This window comes from Lycium barbarum, unplaced genomic scaffold (genome assembly GCF_019175385.1).
Source record: "Lycium barbarum isolate Lr01 unplaced genomic scaffold, ASM1917538v2 unchr_scaffold_68, whole genome shotgun sequence".
NCBI lineage: Eukaryota > Viridiplantae > Streptophyta > Magnoliopsida > Solanales > Solanaceae > Lycium > Lycium barbarum.
This window is the reverse complement of record NW_026843520.1, coordinates 27827-50000: the sequence shown is the minus strand read 5'-3', so window position 1 is coordinate 50000 and position 22174 is coordinate 27827. Positions and strand designations below refer to the sequence as shown.

The following is a 22174-nucleotide window of genomic DNA, read 5'->3' as shown; positions in this document are numbered from 1 at the left end:
CCCAATTTCAGATCAATCTCAGTATTTGGAGGAGGGCTTTGTGGTTATTCTACTTATACTCATGGGGGGTGGATACTTTTAAGTTATGGGTAATGAAAGACTATGGTGTCAAGAAATCTTGGAATAAATTGTTTAAGATACAAAGTGCTGGTGTTTATTCATCTCCATACAGATATATAGATTATTCAAAAACAGAAGAAAGAACATGAACAGAACTAAACAAAAGGACCACTCATTGTAGAACTAACCATAACACAGAAAAGAGGCTCAGATTAGCCTAAAATTATATCAGAAAAGGGGCTAATTCGCCATGGCTGCAAAAAGCGGAGGCCTTTGTGAGAGCGCATAAGAACCAACCTCACAAATTCCCCTGCCTTTGCCTAGTCAAGATCCGAATCAGCTCAAAAATCTGATTATAAATCTTACTTGAGAATATCATCACAGCCTTATTCACAAAGTTTAGGGTTTAAGATTCGGGCTTTCCGGAAAAGTTTAGGTTGGAAGAATATGTATTTTCCACCATAACCATGGCTAGAATCATCATCATCATCATCATCAAGAGCATAATTGGCATTAGCTGATGAAAGGGTTGTTAATCTTTCTCTTTGTAACAAAAGTACTGGAAAATTCATCGGCTAAATGGAACTTCAGAGAAAGAGAGTAACCACCCTCAGAAAATCTCAACCTTCCTCGAGTTCCATAAAAACCTCATTTTGAACAATAAAAGATATTTAGGCCTCATTTGTTTGCACTTAGTGAGAGTCTGAATCTGAATGGTTCAGATGTCAGCCCATTAAATGTGTTTTTTTTTTTTTTTTTTAAGATACAACCTCTTAATAGATCTTATTACATCTGACCAAATCAGATCTTAAACAAAGTCTGAAATTCCATAAAAATCTCAACCTTCCTCGAGTTCCATAAAAAGTCTCATTTGAACTATAAAAGATATTTTAGGAAGGCTCAGATTCGCCTTCTCTCAGACATAAGCTACACCCCGCCTTGGCTGCAAGCTTAAGGAGCCTTTGTCAGACGCAAAAACCAAAATAGCTCCAATATCTCACAAAACCCCCCAAAAGCTGCCACACCAAGATATAGCAAGGCTCAACCATCTGATGAGTATAGAATGAAATCATCACTGCCTCATTGAACTTATTTTGCTAGAGAGTGGTTTGAAATTGGGAAAATTTGAGTGATCATTGGCTGCTAAGAATGACAGGGGGGCAACCACTCGAACAACTCCCCGCAACTCTCTGAATCAGCCTCAGACTTAAACTAATGAGATTTTTCCATTTTCGTTTCACCTTCTGCTTCATATTTATAGAGCCCTGATCCTTTTGGACCTCCCAAATTACGGAATCATGTCGAAGGTCTTATTTGTTGAAATGACTACTTCACTGAAATAGTTCCCTCCATGCCAAAAATACCAAAAGATACAATCAAACCTCACTATAGCAGCATTGTTTGTCCTGATATATTTTGGCTGATATAGCGTACTGCTGACATAGAGAACATATAATACAGTGAAATGTTGTTATAGAGATGTCTGACTGTGTAAGTTACAATTGAGGCTCTGATCTGTATTTATTCTCAGGCAAAGAAAGTCCGGCCACGCCTTGGCTGCAGATTCCCCAATTGCGTGTAACAATCACACGTATCTGGGTCATTGCCCCGCCAATATACATGTCAGGTACTCTCTATGCTCAATTACTGGCTCGGGAGGATCGATAAGGGACCATTTTTGACATTTTCTCATGATAGGTATGCATGTGTGTGTGTTGGTATGTACATAGATAATATACATGCACATCATGCACATAACAATCAGGCAGTGGGTTTAATCAGAAACCGCCATGGATGCAACCTTCCCACGATACCCCTCCAAGATACGGCTCTTATCATCTCAGCGGCTAACTCAGTTGCTCAAAATAGAAAAAGGCATTACCATCACAGCAATAAAGTCTCCCTGTTCTTACATTGACTTCTTGCTGCTTGATTCATAAAATAGTCCAACAGCAGCAAGAACAGGAGAAAAGATCTGTTAAACTTAATGACGACCTTAATTGAACAGGATCTGTTCTATTGGCTCGTACCACTCTATCCTTGAGTTCTTAAGGATTTCAAAGAACAAGAGGACCCAAGTTCAATTCCCAGAAATTTGAGGCTCAAATATGATCTTGATGGTAAAAGAGAGAATCTCAAATGCCAACCATCCACTGATTTGCCAGGCCAAGATACAGGTCAAATTGTCCAATGTCCAGATTCATCTAGTCCAGAAAGTGAAACATCATCATTGCTGCCTCTTCTGTACAATTGCACAAGAGCAGAAAAAACAAACTCACCTGCTAACCATGTCGCTCCACACAGAAAGGAGGCTCAGATTTGCCTACCCATGGCTGCAAAAAGCAGACGCCATTGGGAGAAGCACATAAACCTACCTCACCAATTCTGCTGCCTTCTCCTAGCCAAGATGCTAATCAGCTAAAAAATCTGATTTTCAAGCTTCCAAGAGAGTGTCATCACAGCCTCATTACAAAGTTCAGGGTTTAGGAATCAGGATTTCCTGAAAAAGTTTGGGGGGTTGAATATGTATTTTCCCTTATGGTTACCATAGCCAAGCCACGGAATCATCATCATCATCATCATCATCAAGAGCATAATTGACATTAGTTGATGAAAGGGTTGTTAATCTTTCTTTTGGTAACAAAAGTACTGGAAAATTCATCGGCTAAATTGAACTTCAGAGAAAGAGAATAACCACCCTTAGAAAATCTCAACCTTTCTCGAGTTCCATAAAAAGCCTCATTCCTTGGGCACAAAGATTAACTTTTTCTCAGACATAAGCTAAACCCAACTATGGCTGCAAGCTTAAGAAGCCTTTGTGAGACACAGAAACCTAATAGTTCCCATATCTCACAAGACTCCAAAAAGATGCCATGCCAAGATATAGCCAAGCTCAACCATCTGATGAGTAAAGAATGAATTCCCTGACGAACAAATTTTTAGGGCTCACACTTTGCTTGTGTACGAACATACAAAGAGAAAGCGACACACGCCATGGCTGCAGACAGCGGGTTGCAAATGTTGCCATACCAGGTCGACCCGCCAAGATACATGTCAGATTTTGACAAAATGGTCCCTTATGTTTGAAGAAATTTATAGTTTAAGTCTTTTTTTTCCCCACTGTTTCCGTCAAATCTAACCGACAGAGTTCGATAAAGATTTGACGGACACTAAAAGTGTTAAACTTTTGAAAAACATAAAGGACCAAAACTGTTAAGTGCATACTTAAGGGACTATTCTGAACCTACCCTCAAAGATAAAGGATCATTTTTGTCATTTTCTCTCAGATTTTCTGTAAATGAACATGCGAAGAGAAACCAACACACGCCATGGCTGCAAGACACCGGTTTGCACATGGATGTCGTACCGGGTCGCCACGCCAAGATACGGGTCGGATCTTCTCAAAAGCAGCGAGTAAAGTAGATTATTAGCCCAGAAAGAAGCAATTCATCATCAGAGCCCTTTTTTTCACGTCATTTAGGTTCCAAACTCTCAAAAATGGGTCATTCGCACAAATGCCCCTATTTTGGTGGTGGTCTTTAATTTTTGTCCCTCAAATCTTTGGAATCCACGCAATAACTTACTTAAAAAGTGGATATTTGCGAAAATCAGCTGCAGTAGTAGCAGAAGCAAAAAATATTTGGAATCTATGCCCAAATGCATATATGGTTTCTTTTACTGTTTTCTCAAAGAGCTGTTGGTTTTCTTTTATGAATGGAGAAAGAATCATGGACATATAGCAGACAGAGGGCAACCACCCTTTACAGAAATCCCATGTTCTCTCTGATGTCTCATTCTTACTTTCTGGGTTAAACTATGGTGAGGGTTCTGCTAAGACACTAATATATATAGCACAATGCTCAATTCCCAAGTTCTTTTGCTCTTGCCATGGCCGATCAAGGGTACATTAGTGAAGGAAAAAGTAATTTCTTTTAATGGAGAAATTATAGGCCAACCAGAGAGATCAACCACCCTCCAAGAAATCATTTTTCTCTCTGTTGGCCTCATTCTTCCTTCTGGGAAAATTCTCATTGTTGTGCAAAAGACTTCTTTAGGGCTCAGATTTTGCTATATATGATCTTGCAAAGAGAACGTGACACGCCATGGCTGCAGACACCGGTTTGCAGACGATGCCATACCGGGTCGCCCAGCCAAGATACAGGTAAGATTTTCTCAAAGCAGTAAACTAGATAGCCCAGAAAGAAGCAATCATCATCACAGCCCATTTTCAGGTGATCTGCGAAGATCAACGCAGAAATGACACCAGGGCTGCTACTTATCATAGTTAGCAGTGGTATCATGGTTTATCATTTTCCCTTTCTTGTTTTTCTTTTCCCAGAGGGTTGTTGGTTTTGTGAATGGAGAAATCATGGACATAGCAGAGAGGGGCAACCACCCTTCACAGAAAATCCCATCTCTCTGATGTCTCATTCTTCCTTTCTAAGCTTAACTGAGGATTTTTGCTAAACCCGCTATATATTTAGCCAATCCCCAAGTAAGTAATTTTGGAGAGATCACACAGCACGCAGTGAAATTCTAGTGCTGAAAAGTGGTTCCTGGAGAAAAATTGATAAACATCCTACCGGCATTTACCATGTGTAGTATAATATGAACACTTCGGCATTTGTACATGGAGCATTTCATTGGCTTGGTTTGTCAGTGAATAATTTTGTGGTTTCATTTAGTATTTCAAATGAGGTGTACCGAGAGATACTGTTGCAAGAAGGTTTGTGCTTGATTTTAAACGTGGCATACGTCAAAAGTGGTGTCTCAGTATTGGGAGGAATGCTTTGTGGTTATTCTACTTACGTAAAGGAAAGGACTTTTAAGTTATGAGTAATGAAAGACTATGGTGTCAATAAATCTTGGAATAATTTGTTTAATATACAAGTTACCGGTCTTTATTCAGCCATGCCGAAATATAGATGTTTGGATGGTGAAGTGTTACTCTGCTGCCAACTTTTTCGAACATTTTGGTTCTGTACTATTCAGAACGAAATTGTTTATACAGAAAGCTTGAAACTCCGTGGTTTACCATTTGAAGGCCAACCACGCTTTTGCACATCTTCAACCAGTTGAACTCGTCCGTAGAAAGGTACCATTGGCTAACAAGACTTTTTGAGAATTTGGTTACTCTAGGCATGATTGAGATGCTTCATCTTAAAGTAAGGCTCAGAGCTTAATGTCTTCCAAAACCTTGAAAACACATTTGAATCGAAGAAGAGACCGCACAGATAACCTGCTGAGGATGTCCATAATATTTGGTTTAAGCTCAGAGAAATCAGAAACAGTAATAGACTAATAGTAGTACTTCTGAATAGGATTGTTGGTTTTATTGATGGAGAAATCATAGGCCAAGCAGAGGGGGGCAACCACCCTTCCAAGAATTCTCTTTTCTCTGTTGGCCTCTTTCCTCATATTGGGCTCAACCTCCATTTTTGTGAAGGTTAACACACTGATTTGTAAGAGAGTTTATAGGGCTCAGATTTTTCTATCTATGGACATGCAAAGAGAAAGCGACACACGCCATGGCTGCAGACACCGGTTTGCATATGATACCATACCGGGTCACCCAGCCAAGATACGGGTCAGATTTTCTCAAAACAGTAAATTAGATAGCCCAAAAGGAAGCAATCATCATCACAGCCCATTTTCAGGTGATCTGCGAAGATCAACATAGAAACGACACCAGGCATCCACTTTTAGGGCTGCTGTTTATCATAGATAGCAGTGGTAGCAGCAGAAGCAGAAGCAGAAGAAAGGAAGAGCATAGCCGCTTTTTCACAGAGGTAAATACTCAAAGGGGTGTTGTTGAGATGGTTATCATTTTCCTGTTCTTGTTTTTCTCAAAGGGTTGTTGGTTTCACAAATGGAGAAATTAAGGACATAGCAGAGAGGGGCAACCGACCTTCACAGAAATTCCCATCTCTCTGCTGCCTCATTCTTCCTCACTGAAACATTTTCCTCCATACCAAATACAATAGAGTAATATATAAGTGACAATTGAGGCTCAGATCTGTTTTATGCTCGGGCAAAGAAAGTCCGGCCACGCCATGGCTGCAATACCCCCAGTTGCATGTAATCAAATCACAGGCATCCAGGTCAATGCCTCGCCAAGATACGGGTCGATATTCTATGAGGATAGATTTAAAGACCATCACTGCCTCGATAAGGGACCATTTTGGACATGTAGTATCAAAGACTCTGTGGCAAAATGGATAAGGTGCTGGCCTACGGAAACAGAGATTCTGGGTTCGATCCCCGCAGAGTCGATCAACTTGCTATTTTGTCCTTAAGCCGAGGGTCTGCTGGAAACAGCCTCTCTACCTCCCAAGGTAGAGGTATGGTCTGCGTACACTCTACCCTCCCCAGACCCCACTTTGTGTGATTTCATTGGGTATGTTGTTGTTGTTGTTGTTGATGTATCTTTTTGTGTGTGTTGAAGTGTGTGATCATCTCATCTAATTAAGCTGTTAGAGAGACCACACTTTGTTTACTTGTGTGTGTGTTGTATATACAGACAATATACATGTACATCATGTACATGACAAGGCTCAGTTTTCAATTTTAATCAGGCATTGAGTTTATCAGAAACCGCCATGGCTGCTACCTCGCCTGGTAACCCTACCAAGATACGGTTCTTATCATCTCAACACCCAATTCAAATTGCTAATTAAAAAAAAGCATTATAACATCACAGCCATAAAATCTCCCCTTCTTGCATTAATTTTCTGCTATTTGGTTGATAACACAACCATCACCATCAAGAACAAAAGAAACAGAAGAAGATGCAGCAACAGCAGCAACAACATGCATAGTCCAAAAATGACATGGGTTTCCATACAACAAGGTACTCCTAGGTTCGAGTCCTGAAAGTCCAGAAAGACTAGTTGGAAATGGAGCCTCAGATCTGCAAAAAGATGGGACAAAGAGAATCCAACACCTCTCTACCTTGCGAGGTAGGGGTAAGGTCTGCATACACACTACCCTCCCAGACCCCACTTATGGGATTACACTGGGTATGTTGTTGTTGTTGCTGTTGTAAGGAGAATCTGACAACGACATGGCTGTAAAAGAGCCAGTTGCATGTGAAGGATAAGCCTCAATCACAAACCACCCGGGTTTGCTCTGCCAAGCTACTGGTCAGATTGTCCCATGCCCCGAATATCATCCCAGATTAGCAATATCATCACTGCCTCTAGAAAAATGGTAATTTTACCATACAGAGCCCGTTTGGACAATTTCAAACATGATGTTGGGTTTAAGTTCAGAGAAATCAGAAAGCAGTACTAGTACTTCTGAAGAGGGTTGTTCTTTTGGTTGACGTATTCCCAAGAATTCCCTTGTCTCTCTGTTGGCCTCAGTATTCATGTTGGGCAGAACCTCCACTTTTTTTTGTGTAGTTAATACACATACATATATATACACAAAGGCCTGTTAGTTAGAGCTGAAGAGACGCATTGGCATGCTGGAGATGGTGAATAATCCCATTTTTCACCTATTGTCTCACTTTTTAGCTAAGATTTGATGGAGAACAGCACCTCAACTGGGTTATTCAAGAAAAACTGAAGAACCCGAGTGGGATTCAGGTTCCAGAGAACGGCCATCCAATTCAAGACCATAAAATGGGAGTGCTGTGACTTTAGAGCTCAAATTTTGCTGTTCTTTGATCTATGCAAAGAGAAAGTGATACACGCCATGGCTGCAGACACCGGTTTACAGATGATGTCATACCAGGTCGCCCCACCAAGATACGGCTGAATTTGCTCAATGCAAATAAAGTGGGGGACGACACAAATAGCCGTTTTGGGCCCCCTATTTAAAGACTAAGAGCCCGTTTGGATTGGCTTATAAGTTGCTTATAAGCTGTTTTCAGCTTTTTTGAGTGTTTGGTTGGCCAGCTTAAAGTCATTTTGTGCTTAAAATAAGCTCAAAAAAATAATTGGGCCCATTTGACTTAGCTTATCTAAAGCAGCTTATAAGCTGAAAAGAGCTTATAAGCCAAAAAAAAAAAGTTAGACTACCCCAACTTATTTTTTTTTAGCTTATAAGCTGTTTGCAGCTTATAGGCATAAGCCCATCCAAACAGGCTCTAATTGGAAATTGAGGCTCAGATCTGCCTAAAATGGGGAAAAGAGAAGGCAACAACAACATGACTGCAAAAGAAACCGGTTGCATGTAAAAGAGAAGCCCCAATCACAAACCATCCCGGTTTTCCATGCCATGATATGGGTCAGATTTTCTCCATGCCCCAAATTTCAGCCAAGATTAGCAATATCATCATTGCCTCTTCTGAAAAATGGAAACTTTTCCATAAGAGCCTGTTTGGACAACTTCGGCAACGTGCATCTAGATGAAAACTTTCTGCAAGTTTGAGGGGCCGTCAATATATTCAGCCATTTCAAAAGACTTGAGGCTCAGCTAGGTAATTATCTCAGGCAATGAGTTCTTTGACACTGCCATGGCTGCAGACCCTATAATACGGGTTGCCCCGCCAAGATACAGGTCTGAAACTACAATGCCAGGTTCCATACGCTCAATAACAATCAATCTCACAGCCCCATCATTTTCTTTTCCATTTCATTGTCATATAGTTCTGCTGTTGCTTTGCCAATGCAGCCTCTGAGGAACAGAGTATAACAGTAGCAGAAAACAGAGATAAAATGATCTGTCCCTTGTACCAGTGGTCTACTGGTAGATAGTACCCTGCCGCAGTACAGATCCGAGTTTGATTCCCAGCTAGTGCCTTCCCTTTGGGTTTCTGTGACGAAAATCTGCGCTCAATGCGGTGATTTGGGTCTCCACACTAGTACGATAATTGTACACCACATCAAAAGAAAAATAATCAATATGGTCCCTAATGTATGGGGGTTGATTAACAAACACACACAAACAAAAAGAGCTGTTTGTGAGAACTTAAAGAGAATAGAAATCATAGGAATGTTGGAGATGGTCAACCACCCTAAAAGATCCCTTTTTTTTTTTCTCCAATTGCCTCAATTGTTTGAGCTAAAAGTTTGATGGAGAACAGCAAGAAGGTGTTTAAGAAAAATTGAATAACCCAAATGTTTTTCACCAAACGAGAGATTCTGGGTTCGAGACCCAAAAAATCCAGATGTACTAGTTGGATATTGAGGCTCAGATCTGCGTAAAACGGGGCAAAGAGTAGGCAACAACACGCCATGGCTGCAAGCAGCCGGTTGCACGTGAAAGAGAAGGCCTCAATCCCAAACCATCCAGGTTTCCCCTGCCAAGATACGGGTCAGACTGTCTCCATGCCCCGAACTTCAGCAGGGATTAGCAGTATCATCATTACCTCTGAGAAATGGGAACTTTTCCATAGTTCTAGGAGCCATTTGGACATGTTAAAAAATTCTCATCAAACAAACGCAACCTTCAGATCTGGGGATGTTTTGGACCAAAAACATTGCCTCAAGGCTTAAACTCAAAAAGATAGCATCTCGACTATCAGAATCACCAAACATACTTGCCTGTTTTTTTCTGAAGAGGGTTGTTGGTTTGGTAGATGGAGAAATCATAGGCCAAGCAGAGAGGGCAACCACCCTCCAAGAAATCCCTTCTCCCTGTTGGCCTCATTCTTTATTCTGGGTTGAAATTCCATCCACTGTAGACAGCAAAAACCTGTAACTTATAATAAAATATGTGGTGGTGAGAGTTCGGAGCAAAAGATAGTAGTAACAGAGAGAGTGAGACCGAAACAAACACAATACATATACACACACACATACCTACAAAAAGGAGCTGTTGGTTGGAGCAACAAAGAAATCATTGGCATGCCGGATTCAGCACCATGATGGCTGCAAGCCTTTAGCATGTTACCATAGACGCTAACAGGTCGCCCTGCCAAGCTACGGCTCAAATTATCTGAATGCTTCATTTCATTTTCTAGGAAGAATTTCATCATAGCCCCGTCATTTATTTATTTATCTTTTTTTCATCCACTTTGGGCTTGCGTGGTGTAGCTCAGTTGGTTAGAGCATGTCGCTATTAACCACAAGGTCGAAGGTTCAATTCCTTCCAATGGCATTTCCAATCATGTGTCCCGGGATTGAGCATAGTCGATAGATTGATTTGGGTTTGCATGGAATCAGAAAAAAATTCTATCTATATATCTATCAACCACGGTCAATGAGAAAGAAAAGTGCTTTTGGTTTTGAAATCATGGGCTTACCAGAGAAGAAAAAGTACCCATCTTCTCTGACACCTCATTCTTTTGGTCTGAAGCTTGGGCTAAAATTTGGACCAAACATTAATAGATTTCAAAGAACATGAGGAGCCGGGTTCGATTCGCAGAAATTTGAGGCTCAGATCTGCATTTTGATCAGGCCAAGAGAAGGCAAACACGCTGTGGCTGCAATATCACCAGTCGATTTGCCAAGCCAAGATACGGGTTGCACTGTCTCAATACCCAATTTTGTCCGCCCAGAAATTGAAACATCATCACTGCCTCTATTACTCAAAAAGAGGAAAAAGATATATGCCAAAAAGACACACACACAGACACAAGTTTATGCTAAAGCTGCAGACCAAAAACAGATGAAGATTAATGCTTGTTTTTCCATGATCAGAGTGACCTTTCTGAGTATTTGATGAACAAGGGCTGTTGGTTTAGTTGCTAAAGAAATCATTGGGCCAAACAGAGAGGGGTGACCACCTTTAGAAGAAAATTCCCTCCCTCTGTTAGCCTCAGTTCTCTTTCTGGGCTGACTTCTTCATTCTGGAAAGTTCTTGGTTCTCACCTGAAAATTCCCAACTTTTCTCTTCTTAGAGGGATACATCCGTAACCAAATACTGATTTCATCATGAAAAAGATAAACTTGAAAGAAGGAAAAAAATACACACACGCACACACTAAGATATATGGCTTCATAGCTTCTGGTTCTGAATATTTCATGAACAAGGGTTGTTGGTTTAGTAGCTAAAGAAAATCATTGGCACAACCGAGAGGAACAACCACCCTTAGAAGAAAATCCCTTCACTCGGTTATCCACAGCAGGACACATTGCTAACTAAATACTGATTTCATCCAGAAAAAATACTTTCAATCCTATAAAGACACCATAAGGATTCATGGCGTAATAGTAGCACGTTTGACTCCAGATCAGAAAGTTGTGTTGCGTGTTCGATTGACGTTTCAGTTCAAATTCCCAATCCAGTGAGTATTAATGGAGACAACAAAGTGCTTTCGGATTGAAATTCCTGAGAAGAAAAAGTACCCATCTTTATGTGACACCTCATTCTTTTGATCTGTAGAACTAACATTTGGAGCAAATGTTAATATTATTCAAAGCACAACAGGTCCCAAGTTCGATTCATAGAAATTAGAGGCTCAGATACTGAATTCTGCCCGAACAAAGAGCACACAACCACGCCATGGCTGCAAAATCACTGGTGGCATGCAAAAGAGACTAAGAGAGAGGCTCAAATGCAGGCCATCCCGGGATTTGCCAGGCCAAGATACAGTCGGATGGTCCTCAATGCCCGATTTTGTTAGCCCAGTAAGTGGAAGATTATTATCATCACTGCCTCTATTGTACAATTACTCAAAAGGAGGAAAACAGAAATACACACACATATATGCTGAAGCCGCAGACTGAAGAAGCATATGTTCCAATGCTCATAGCTGTTGTTCTGAGTATTTCAACAAGGGCTGTTGGTTTAGTATTGCTAAAGAAAATCATTGGCACAACAGAGAGGGGCAACCACCCTTAGAAGAAAATCCCGTTTCTCTATTAACATCATTTCTCTTTCTGGCTGACTTTTGTTTTTAGGAATTATTGGCTCTCACCTGAAAATTTTCACAACTTTTCTCTTCTCATAGGTATACATTGGTCCAAGTGCTGATTTCATCAGGAAAAGTGTTTTCCATCATACCAAAGGTGCCATAAGAGTTTGAGGCTCAGATCTGTTGATAAGACATCGCCATGGCTGTTTGATTTTTCCTTCCTTCAATGAAAACAATACAATAATGAACCACCCAAACGGGTATTTTGCGGCGGGGGGGGGGGGGGGGGGGGGGGGTTGGTGGTTAGGAAAATTCTTAGTTTTTACCAGAAAATTTCCCAACTTTCTTCTTCTAAGAGGGCTACATTAGTATCCAAACTTTGATGAAATTCATCATAAAAAAACATTTTCCTTCATACCAAACACACCCTTTTAGCGTAACAATACATTAGGTAACAACCATCCAAACAAGAGCTACAAGACTAAATCTGAAGCTCAGATTTGTTGATAAAACAAGAGAATGAAGACATCGCCGTGGCTGCAAACCTCGGGTTGCTTTCCGGGTCACCCCGCCAAGATACGGGTCTCTTAATTTCTCTTGCCCCAAAGAAAATAAGAAAGTATCATCACAGCCTCCGAATTCTCTCTCTCTTCTTTGTGAGAAGAAATTAGATCAACTCCATAACATAAAGGATCATTTGAGTCAAAAATCTCAACAGGGTGTGAATGATTTTTCCCTCAGATTTAAAGGGTTGGTTGAGTTTTTTCATTTTTTTTTTTTCATATAGAGAAATCACTGGAGTTGCAGAGAGGCGCAACCACCCTTAGAAAAAACCCTCCTAACATGAATAACTCCTCCCCTAACCAGCAACCAAACGACCACTTAAAGAGAATGCAACCACGCCATGGCTGCAAAATCACAGGTTGCATGCAAAAGAGAGAACCTCAGTTGCACGCCATCCTTGGATTTGCCAGGCCAAGATATGGGTCGGATTGTCTTCAATGCCCCATTTGTCAACCCAGAATGTGATATCATTATCATCACTACCACAAAAAAGGTCATTAGTGCAAATCCCCCAAGAATACACTTACTGAGCTATATGGATCATCTTCTGCTTCTGAGTATTTCATGAACAAGGGTTGTTGGTTTAGTATGCTAAAGAAAATCATTGGCGCAACAGAGAGGGGCAACCACCCTTAGAAGAAAATCCCGTCTCTCCATTAACCTCATTTCTCTTTCTGGCTGACTTTTATTTTTTTTAGGAATTATTGGCTCTCACCTGAAAATTTCACAACTTTTCTCCTCATAAGGATACGTTGGTCCAAGTGCTGATTTCATCAAGAAAAATGTTTTCCATCATACCAAAGACGCCATAAGAGTATTTTTGAGGCTCAGATCTGTTGATAAGACGAGAATGAAGGCAACGCCATGGCTGCAAACACCGGTTGCATGACACAAAATAACTAGCCATCTGGGTTGCCCCGCCAAGATACGGTCTCTCTATTTTCTTGCCCTATTGAGTTGCTCAAAAAAAGGGAAGAAACTATCATCATAGCCTCATATTCTCTATTTATATATCTATCTATCAACAACATTCACTGAGAAAGCAAAGTGCTTTTGGCTTAAATGCAGACTTACTGGGTCTCTTCGGTTAAATTGTCTCCGAAATCATAGGCTTATATCTAAGAAGCAGATAAAGTACCCATCTTTCTGTGATCCAGTAGAACTTTTTTATAATGGCATCGTTTGTGTAGACATTTCTTGGCTGTTATAGCGAAATGCTATTATAGAGAACAATCCAGAGACTTGGTTGTTATAGTGAAATGTTATTATAGCGAATGGATGTTATAGAGAGGTCTGACTGTATATCATTCTAATTGGAGCAAACTTTAATGTATTTCAAAGCACAAGAGGTCCCCGGTTCGATTTTCAGAAATTTGAGGCCCAGATACTGCTTTTTTGCTTGGACAAAGGGAAGGCAACCTCGCCATGGCTGCAAAATCACCAGTTGCATGCAAAAGAGAGAGCGTCAGTTGCACGCTATCCTGGGATTTGCCAAGCCAAGATACGGGTCGGACTGTCCTCAATGCCCAATTTTGTTAGCCCAGAAAGTAAAACATTGTCATCACGACAGCTCTTTTGCACAATTACTCCAAAGGGGGAAATAATCCTCCTAACACGAATAACTCGCTTCGTAACCAGCAACCAAACGACCCTTTAAAGCACAAAAATTTGAGGCTCAGATACTGCATTTTTGCTCGGACAAAGAGATGGCAACCACGCCATGGCTGCAAAATCACCAGTTGCATGCCAAAGAGAGCCTCAGATGCAGGCCATCCTGGGATTTGCCAAGCCAAGATACGGGTCGGACTGTCCTCAATGCCCTTGTTAGCCCAGACAGTAAAACATTATCTTCATCACAGCCTCTTTTGCTCAATTACTCCAAAAGGAGGAAACAGAAGCACACACACTGAGATATACAGCTGAAGCTGTAGATTGAAGAAAATGCATGCATATTTTTCATGAACAAAGGGCTGTTGGTTTAGTTGCTAAAAAGAAAATCATTGGCACAACAGAGAGGGGCAACCACCCTTAACAGAACATCCCTTTTCTGTTAACCTCATTTCTCTCTCTGGCCAGAATTTTTTTTAAAGAAAATTCTTGGCCCTCGCCTAAAAATTTCCCAACTTTCTTCAAACAAAAACATTTTTTTTTTATGACAAAACAAAAAACATTTTCCTTCATACCAAACACACCCTTTTAGCATAATAACGCAATACAATAGGTAACAACCATTCAAACAAGAGCTACAAGACTAAAATTAAAGCTCAGATCTGTTTATAAAACAAGAAAATAAAGACATCGCCATGGCTGCAAACCTCGGGTTGAGTTCCGGGTCGCCCCGCCAAGATACGGATCTCTAATATTCTCTTGCCAAGTATCAACGGCAACATCAGAATTCTCTCAATCTCTTCTTTGTGAGATGAACTTAGCTCAACTACATAACTTAAAGGACCATTTTTTGATACACATATATTTTTTTTTTTGATAACTTAAAGGACCATTTTGAGTCAATCCTTTCAAGGGTTGTTTGATTTTTATTTATTTTTTTCCTTTTTTTATGTGAGAAATCATTGGAGTTGTAGAGAGGGGCAACCACCCTTGGAAGAAAATCCCTCCTCTCTGTTAACCTCATTTCTATTCTGGGCTAACTTCTGTTTTCAGCAACTTATAAGCTAATCCAAACGGGCTCTTAGTTTTCACCAGAAAATTTCCCAACATTATTCTTCTCAGAGGGCTACATTAGTAACCAAACACTGATGAAATTCATCATAAAAGAAACAATTTCCTTCATACCAAACACACCCTTTTAGCATAAAAATACAATACAATAGGTAACAACCATCCAAACAAGAGCTACAAGAGTAAAATTGAAGCTCCTATCTGTTGAATAAACAAGAGAATAAAGACATCGCCATGGCTGCAAACCGCGGGTTGCATTCCGGGTCGCCCCGCCAAGATACGGGTCTCTTAATTTCTCTTGCCAAGTATCAATTGCAGCCTCAGAATTCTCTCTTTCTCTCTCTTACATCCGCTGAAAAATTTCCACCAATTCATTGAAGATGACGAGAATTTCTCTGCGCAATGGTATTCCTTTTATCTCTTTCGTTGCTACTTCCAGTTCTGGTTCGGCATTTACAATTAGAGTTTATTCTTCGTGCCATAGTAATAAATCCATTTCAGTAAAGGGTAAACTTGGGCATGCAAAATAGAGAGCCTCAGTTGCACACCATCCTGGGATTGCCAAGCCAAGATATGGGTCGGACTGTCCTCAATGTCCAATTTTGTTAGCCCAGAAAGTAAAATATTGCCATCATGAAAGCTCTTTTGCACAAATACTCCAAAGGGGGAAATAATCATCCTAACACGAATAACTCGCATCCTAACCAACAACCAAACGACCCTTTAAAGCACAAAAATTTGAGGCTCAGATACTGCGTTTTTGCTTGGACAAAGGGAAGGCAACCACGCCATGACTGCAAAATCACCGGTTGCATGCAAAAGAGAGAGCCTCAGTTGCATGCCATCCTGGGATTTGCCAGGAAGAGATACGGGTCGGACTGTCCTCAATGCCCGATTTTGTTAGCCCAGAGAGTAAAACATTACCATCATCACATCCTTTTTTGCACAATTACTCCAAAAGGGGGAAAAAGCAACACACACACTGAGATCTACGGCTGAGCATATGTTTCAATTTGTTTGTGTACTTCATGATCAAGGGCTGTTGGTTTAGTTACTGAAAAGAAAATCACTGGCACAACAGAGAGGGGCAACCACCCTTAACAAAAAATTCCTTCTCTCTATTAACCTCACTTCCAAAAGAACGTTTTGTTCGCTCCAACGCTTATACCACGTCGTAGAGAACCTTCCAATTACTTGAAATGCAAGAAGAAAATAATTTTTCTTAATCAATTTTCCATGGCCAATTTTTGGCCATGGTGGCCGAATGCTCTCTTTTTTTTCCCATTCTCTTTTTTTTTTTTTTTTTTTTTTTTTTGTTCTTGGTTTTCTTTGTCTTGAATTAAAGGATGAGCATATATATATAATTGCTCAAGCATGTGAGGGGCACATGCCCCTCTCTCAATTTCTCTAGAATTTTCCCCCCTTTTTCTTGAATTTTTTTTAAAATTAGAAGATGACTTATTTTGTCATCCTTTTTCATTTTTTCCCCCTTTATTATTCACATGGCCAATATGGCCCCTTTTGGAATTTTCATGAACTTGTGTGAAATTTCCGTTTTGCCCTTCGACTTTCCTCAATATTACCATTTTGCCCCTAGCCTTCCACATTATTTCCATGACCCATTTTGCGAATTTCTCTTCTTGCCCTTAGCCTCTCGCAATATTTTCATGCTAATAATAGTCATAAATAATATTCATAACAACTTGTGCATTAATATAATTTTTGAAATTGGTTTCGCCCTTAACTTTCCACGACGACTTTGAAATATCCAAACGTACAAAATACGGGCTATAACACCTTTTACCCATCAAAATTGAGCATTTTAAACCCTTTTTCGATCTGCTCATGGTGCATATTGTTTAAACGCCTCCACGTTGACTGTCACGTCAAAAAGTAACAATGTGTAGATGTCATGTCACATAGAAAATAAAAAAATAATAAAAATCAAATAACAAAAAATAAAAAAAAACTTCAACCATTAATCCCCTAATCCCCTCCCCATTGATTTCTCTCTCTCCCCTCACATTCTTCCTTCTTCCCATCTGTTTCTCTCTCTTCATGTTCTTCCTCCTCTTCTCTTCCAATTCTTCCTCTTTATATATTATAGAAATAAAATTAAAAGGAATAAAGAAACCAAATTGAGACAAAAAATTAATTTTTTTGTCCAGATCGAAACGTTGGAGAAGAAGTTTGATGGTCCATTTCCATGGCTGAAGGCGTTAGGTGGTGGAGAAGAAGTTTGGTGGTCCATTTTTGTCCCGATAAAAAAGTGGGAGAATAATCACTTTTTTTTTTTTTACTGATTTGGAAAAAAGTTTGTCTTGTTTGATTTTTAAAATTTGAGGCTAAATTTTCTCAAAAAACTCAAATCTTTTGGAAGTATTAATGGGTAAAAGACGCATGATTTCTATTTCAAAATCCTTTATGGGTTAATTTTGAGGTGTGGTGATTTTTGAGGACCTTTTAATTGACTCATTTTTGGTTTGTTGGTATTTTTGATATTTTGATGGGTTTCCCTTCTACAAAGAGGTCATATAATTGAATTTCTAAAGAAGATTTGGAATATTGGCCATAGGATTCTATGTTCATCGTAAAGATTCAGGTTTGAGAGAAGAAACAAACAAAGAAAATAGGGGAGGAGAGGGGAGAAAGAATTGGACAGAGAGAGAAAAAAAAGCCAAAAAAAAAAAGCTCATTTTTGTTCATCAATGTAGGATGAACATTGGGAAGAAGATGACACCAAAATAATGGTTGTTGGTGCCTTTTTAACAGGCCTCACGCTCCTTAAACAACTGAATCACACGCACTTCCTTAAAAAATGCCACATAGGATGAGAGGGGTTTAAAATGCTCAGTTTTGATGGGTAGAGGGGTTCAGTTGGCAAACATAAAAGTACAATCACCGGGATGTCAAAAAGTGTTAAGTACAGGTCTTCCAGACTATTCTGCCTACTTTCTGAGCTAAAACTATGGTGAGAGTTCTGTCAAACACAAACACACATATAGAGCAATGGAAAAAATGACAAATATAGTCCCTTATGTTTGATGATATAGTAGTTCAACATTCAGTACATATTTTACGGAAAGTAAAAGTGTTAACTTTTTACAAATTTAAATAACTAAAAATTATTAAATGCGTTAAGAGACTATCTTAAATTTACCATCAAACATACCATTTTTTGTTATGCACAATGCACAATGCACAATGCACAATGCACAATTCTCAAGTTCTTTTGCTCTTTGTAATGGCCGACCAAGGGTATACAAATTTATATTGATGTATGAAAAAGTAGTTCTTTTTTATTTACTCAAAGAGAATGAGCTCTCTTTTGTCCCAAAAGTGCCCAAATCTAGGAGTTCTTAATTTGTTATTCCCATACCATCTTCAAATCTTATTTAAGCACGGTGAAATTTTTCTTTACCTTTCTTTCCTTTGTTTTTTTCTTTTCAATTTGACGTTTTAATATTGAGCCGATGATCTTTCAGAAATAGTCTCCCTACCTTTCGAAGTAGGGTAAGGTCTGCGTACACTCTACCCTCCTCATACCTCACTTATGGATCACACTGCGTATGTTGTTGTTGTTGTACGCTTTAGCATTGAGTTGATTTTTTTCTTCCCAACTTAATTTTATTATGATTTTCTGAAACTCTGTTTTGTTTTGAATATTTAGTTGCTGAAGCTTTTGACCTTTTTTTGTATGTGATTCTTAATTATCTGCTGTTGATCTTTTTCTTTGTATGTGTTTCTTAAACTTTCTTATGTTGTCAATGTGTAAAGTTCTTATGTAAGGTACTTTTATTATACAATAAAGTTCTTATGTAAGGTACTTTTATTATACAATAAAGTCATATAGTTGTATGATTGATTTGATATTTACTTTTTTTTTTTCCGGAAGGAAAAATAATGATTTAGTGATTTTGCTTAATGCACTTTTTACCTTTTAGTAGTATTACTAATTAAAAAATATATTTATCGTTATTCAGGGTATATTAAAAAAGAACCAAATAAAGATTACGTGATCTCACGTGTCAAGGACTAGATGGAGATGATTCTCTTGGTATGCCAAATTAAAGAAGAAGAAATTTCAGTAACGTACAATCCAGCATACAAAATTATATTTGTATAGTCATATTTTTAAATTACACCTGTATTGACACTTTTGACGGTATACAATATTATACAATAATATACAACTTTATACACCTATTGTATACAATATATAAACCTTGTATAAAAAGTGTGTAATATTGCATAAAACTAGTATACAATATTATACAAACTTATACAAGAGATGTTTGTACATGAGAGGGGTTTATACATAATGTATAAGAGGTGTTTATAGGTTATATAATGGTGGCTCGTGGTGGAGGAGTTGGTAGCTCGCTGGAGATGAAGGAGGAAGGAAAAAACAGAAGGGTAAAAAAGTGGCTATAGCGGCTAATAAAAAAAAGATGGGCTAAACTGGATAAATATTTTGCCATAATTAGCATAGAGTGTTATTTTCCCACGAAAGAAATGCATTCCAAGTAAAGTGGTGTCCATTCTAATGAAGTGGATCTAGATGTGTTTTCTTTTTCTCATGATATTCTTTAAGAAATTCATATATAGCACAATAACGTACTCGCCATCAAATTTAACCTTTTCTATTCTAGGAATGTTTCATTTTAAGGATTTCTTATTTTTTTTCAAGTGCTTATGGAATCAATATTCTTCTTCCTAAAAACTTTGTGGTTTTATATATATTATTTAGGTGACATAAATTAAGCCCCTTAAACATGACAGAATATTCCATTTAGACACTCAAATTAAGCCCTCTTTTAATTGATCACCTCAACTCCTCATAAAGTGTTCTAATTAGACCCCTTAAGTTCAAATTTTGGGAATATTTTTTGCATGTGTTTTTTATTCGTCTATTAGGTAGTTAAGTCAATCACATAAAATATATAATCTCCTTTAGTTTTACCCATCAGAAGATTGTGTGGCGTATTTGATGTTCGGTTCAGATCCTCGATTCATTAGGGTCCCAAATGTCTTATAATTACATGGACAGTGAATATTAATATAGCAAGCCAACCCCTACTTGCTTGGGATTGAGGCTCAGTTGTTGTATAGACGGGACAATGAAGACATTGTCATGGCTGCAAACATGGGTTGCATGAAACAAAAATCACTTGCCCCGCCAAGATATACGAGTATTTGTTCTCTTTTATGATCCATTTGCTTAAAGAAAGAAGGAAGTCGCTGACATGGCTGCAATTTCAGTCACATCTATATTGCCTAGCCAAGATACAGTTTTATTAGATCCATAGCCTAAACTTAAAACATTTTTCATCAAGCCCTCTATGTAGATAGGTGGCAGCGGAGTTAGCAACTACGAAGCAGCAAAGACGGTAACAATGACATACACATGAACATGCATATTACTATTGTCCCAATCTGACATCCATGCTATATGTTGTTTTTGTATTTCATATCGATTTGCGGTAGTTACGACTCCCTGCAGTTTTATCATTTTTTTTAGTAGGTTGCCGTTGCTTGTTTACACTGATTTGAGTTGCCTGTTCTTGTGCCGAGGGTCTACCGGAAACAACCTCTCTACCTCCCAAGGTAGGGATAAGGTCTGCGTACACTATACCCTCCTCAGCTTCCACTTTGTGAGATTTCACTGGGTACATTGTTGTTGTAATTGGGAGGACGAACGAATTTCACAAGCATAAATTTCTCTGCCTTTTATGCTAATGCCAATGTAAAGAAAACACAAATTTCTATTGAAAATAAAGACCTGTAAGAGGAACCTTTACTTTCCTTATAGCAATGGAGATCAGGTTAAGCAAGAAGCCAATGTGAACTTCAGCTTGTTTGGATGGTTGTTACTAGGGGTGTACAAAGCAAACCGAGAAATCGCACCAAATCGATAATCCGAACCAAACCGAGAAAAAACCCGACTAGTGGTTTGGTTTGACTTGGTTTGGTTTTAAAAAGAAAAACCCGAACACTATTGGTTTGGTTTGGTTTTAACTAAAAAAAGTCAAACCGAATCAAACCAACCCGACATTACATTTATAAAATTTCAAACACATTTTATACATAGAAATATTTATTTATAATGTAATTTATAAATGTTTCTTTAACTTTTTCATAATTTTTTGTCTTTTAACATATTATTTCAAGTTTGGAATTAGACTTTTGAATGGTTTAATAAGTTTTATAGCCCAATGATATTAGTAACTCAAATAAAATTCAACAAAAATCAAATCAATACTAATGCTAACAAAAGAAATTCATATCTAACACTGGAATGACAATAATTTTGATATCTATTCTTTAGTTTTATATTAGTTTAGAAAGTGAAAATGCATAACTTAATTTTATTTTTTTCTTTAATATTTAGTCATTTAATTAATACTTAGTAGCCGTACTTATTTTAGCATGACTTAGTACTTTTAGATTATGATCATTTCTTACATGCCTTATAAATTAGTTGTATTTATTGTAGCATGACTTAGTACTTTTAGATTATGATAATTTTATTTTATGCAATTTCATTAATTTTTTTCGTTGAATATTTTAGTACAATGTCATCTCTCATCACGTTTTGTGTTATTTTCTTAATAAATATCTTAATTAGATCGTTGTATCTTACTAGGACTAAATAAATATTTGAAGTATAAGTTATATGTTTTGTATAAAGACTTAACCGGAAAAAACCCGAAAAAACCGAGAAAACCCGAGGTTGAAAAACCCGACTTTTGTTGGTTTGGTTTGGTTTATTGATTTATAAACCCGATGCAATTAGTTTGGTTTGGTCTTTAAAAAACCCGAACCAATCCGATCCATGTACACCCCTAGTTGTTACCTATTGTATTGTGCTGTTACTTTAAATATAATATTTATTTTGATTATTTACTTAAATTTTAGCGTGTCGTATCGTTAAATTCATCGTTATGTAACGACGAAAAGCCTCATTTTGTGTAATGACCAATTTGATGTTATCGCGTTATTATCCTGTTTTTTCTTTCTCATTTTTCTTTACTTGCTATCTAATAATCCTATTTTTTGTCCTTTATCTACCTCTTTATAATAGCTCTACCGCGTGCCTTACTTTTCCTGAAGGTTTATCCTTCA

General features: G+C 38.4%; 1 long non-coding RNA gene and 1 other non-coding gene across 2 annotated transcripts; one reads left to right on the top strand and one right to left on the bottom strand.

Annotated features, from left to right (window-relative positions):
* Positions 1-793: 793 nt before the first annotated feature.
* On the bottom strand, positions 794-17720 carry LOC132625756 (uncharacterized). Its single transcript, XR_009576973.1, has 2 exons — positions 9810-17720; positions 794-9702 (listed from the first exon to the last, which is right to left on the bottom strand). It is a non-coding gene; the product is annotated as an uncharacterized LOC132625756 (long non-coding RNA).
* On the top strand, positions 10033-10107 carry TRNAN-AUU (transfer RNA asparagine (anticodon AUU)). Its single transcript has one exon. It is a non-coding gene; the product is annotated as a tRNA-Asn (tRNA).
* Positions 17721-22174: the final 4454 nt, after the last annotated feature.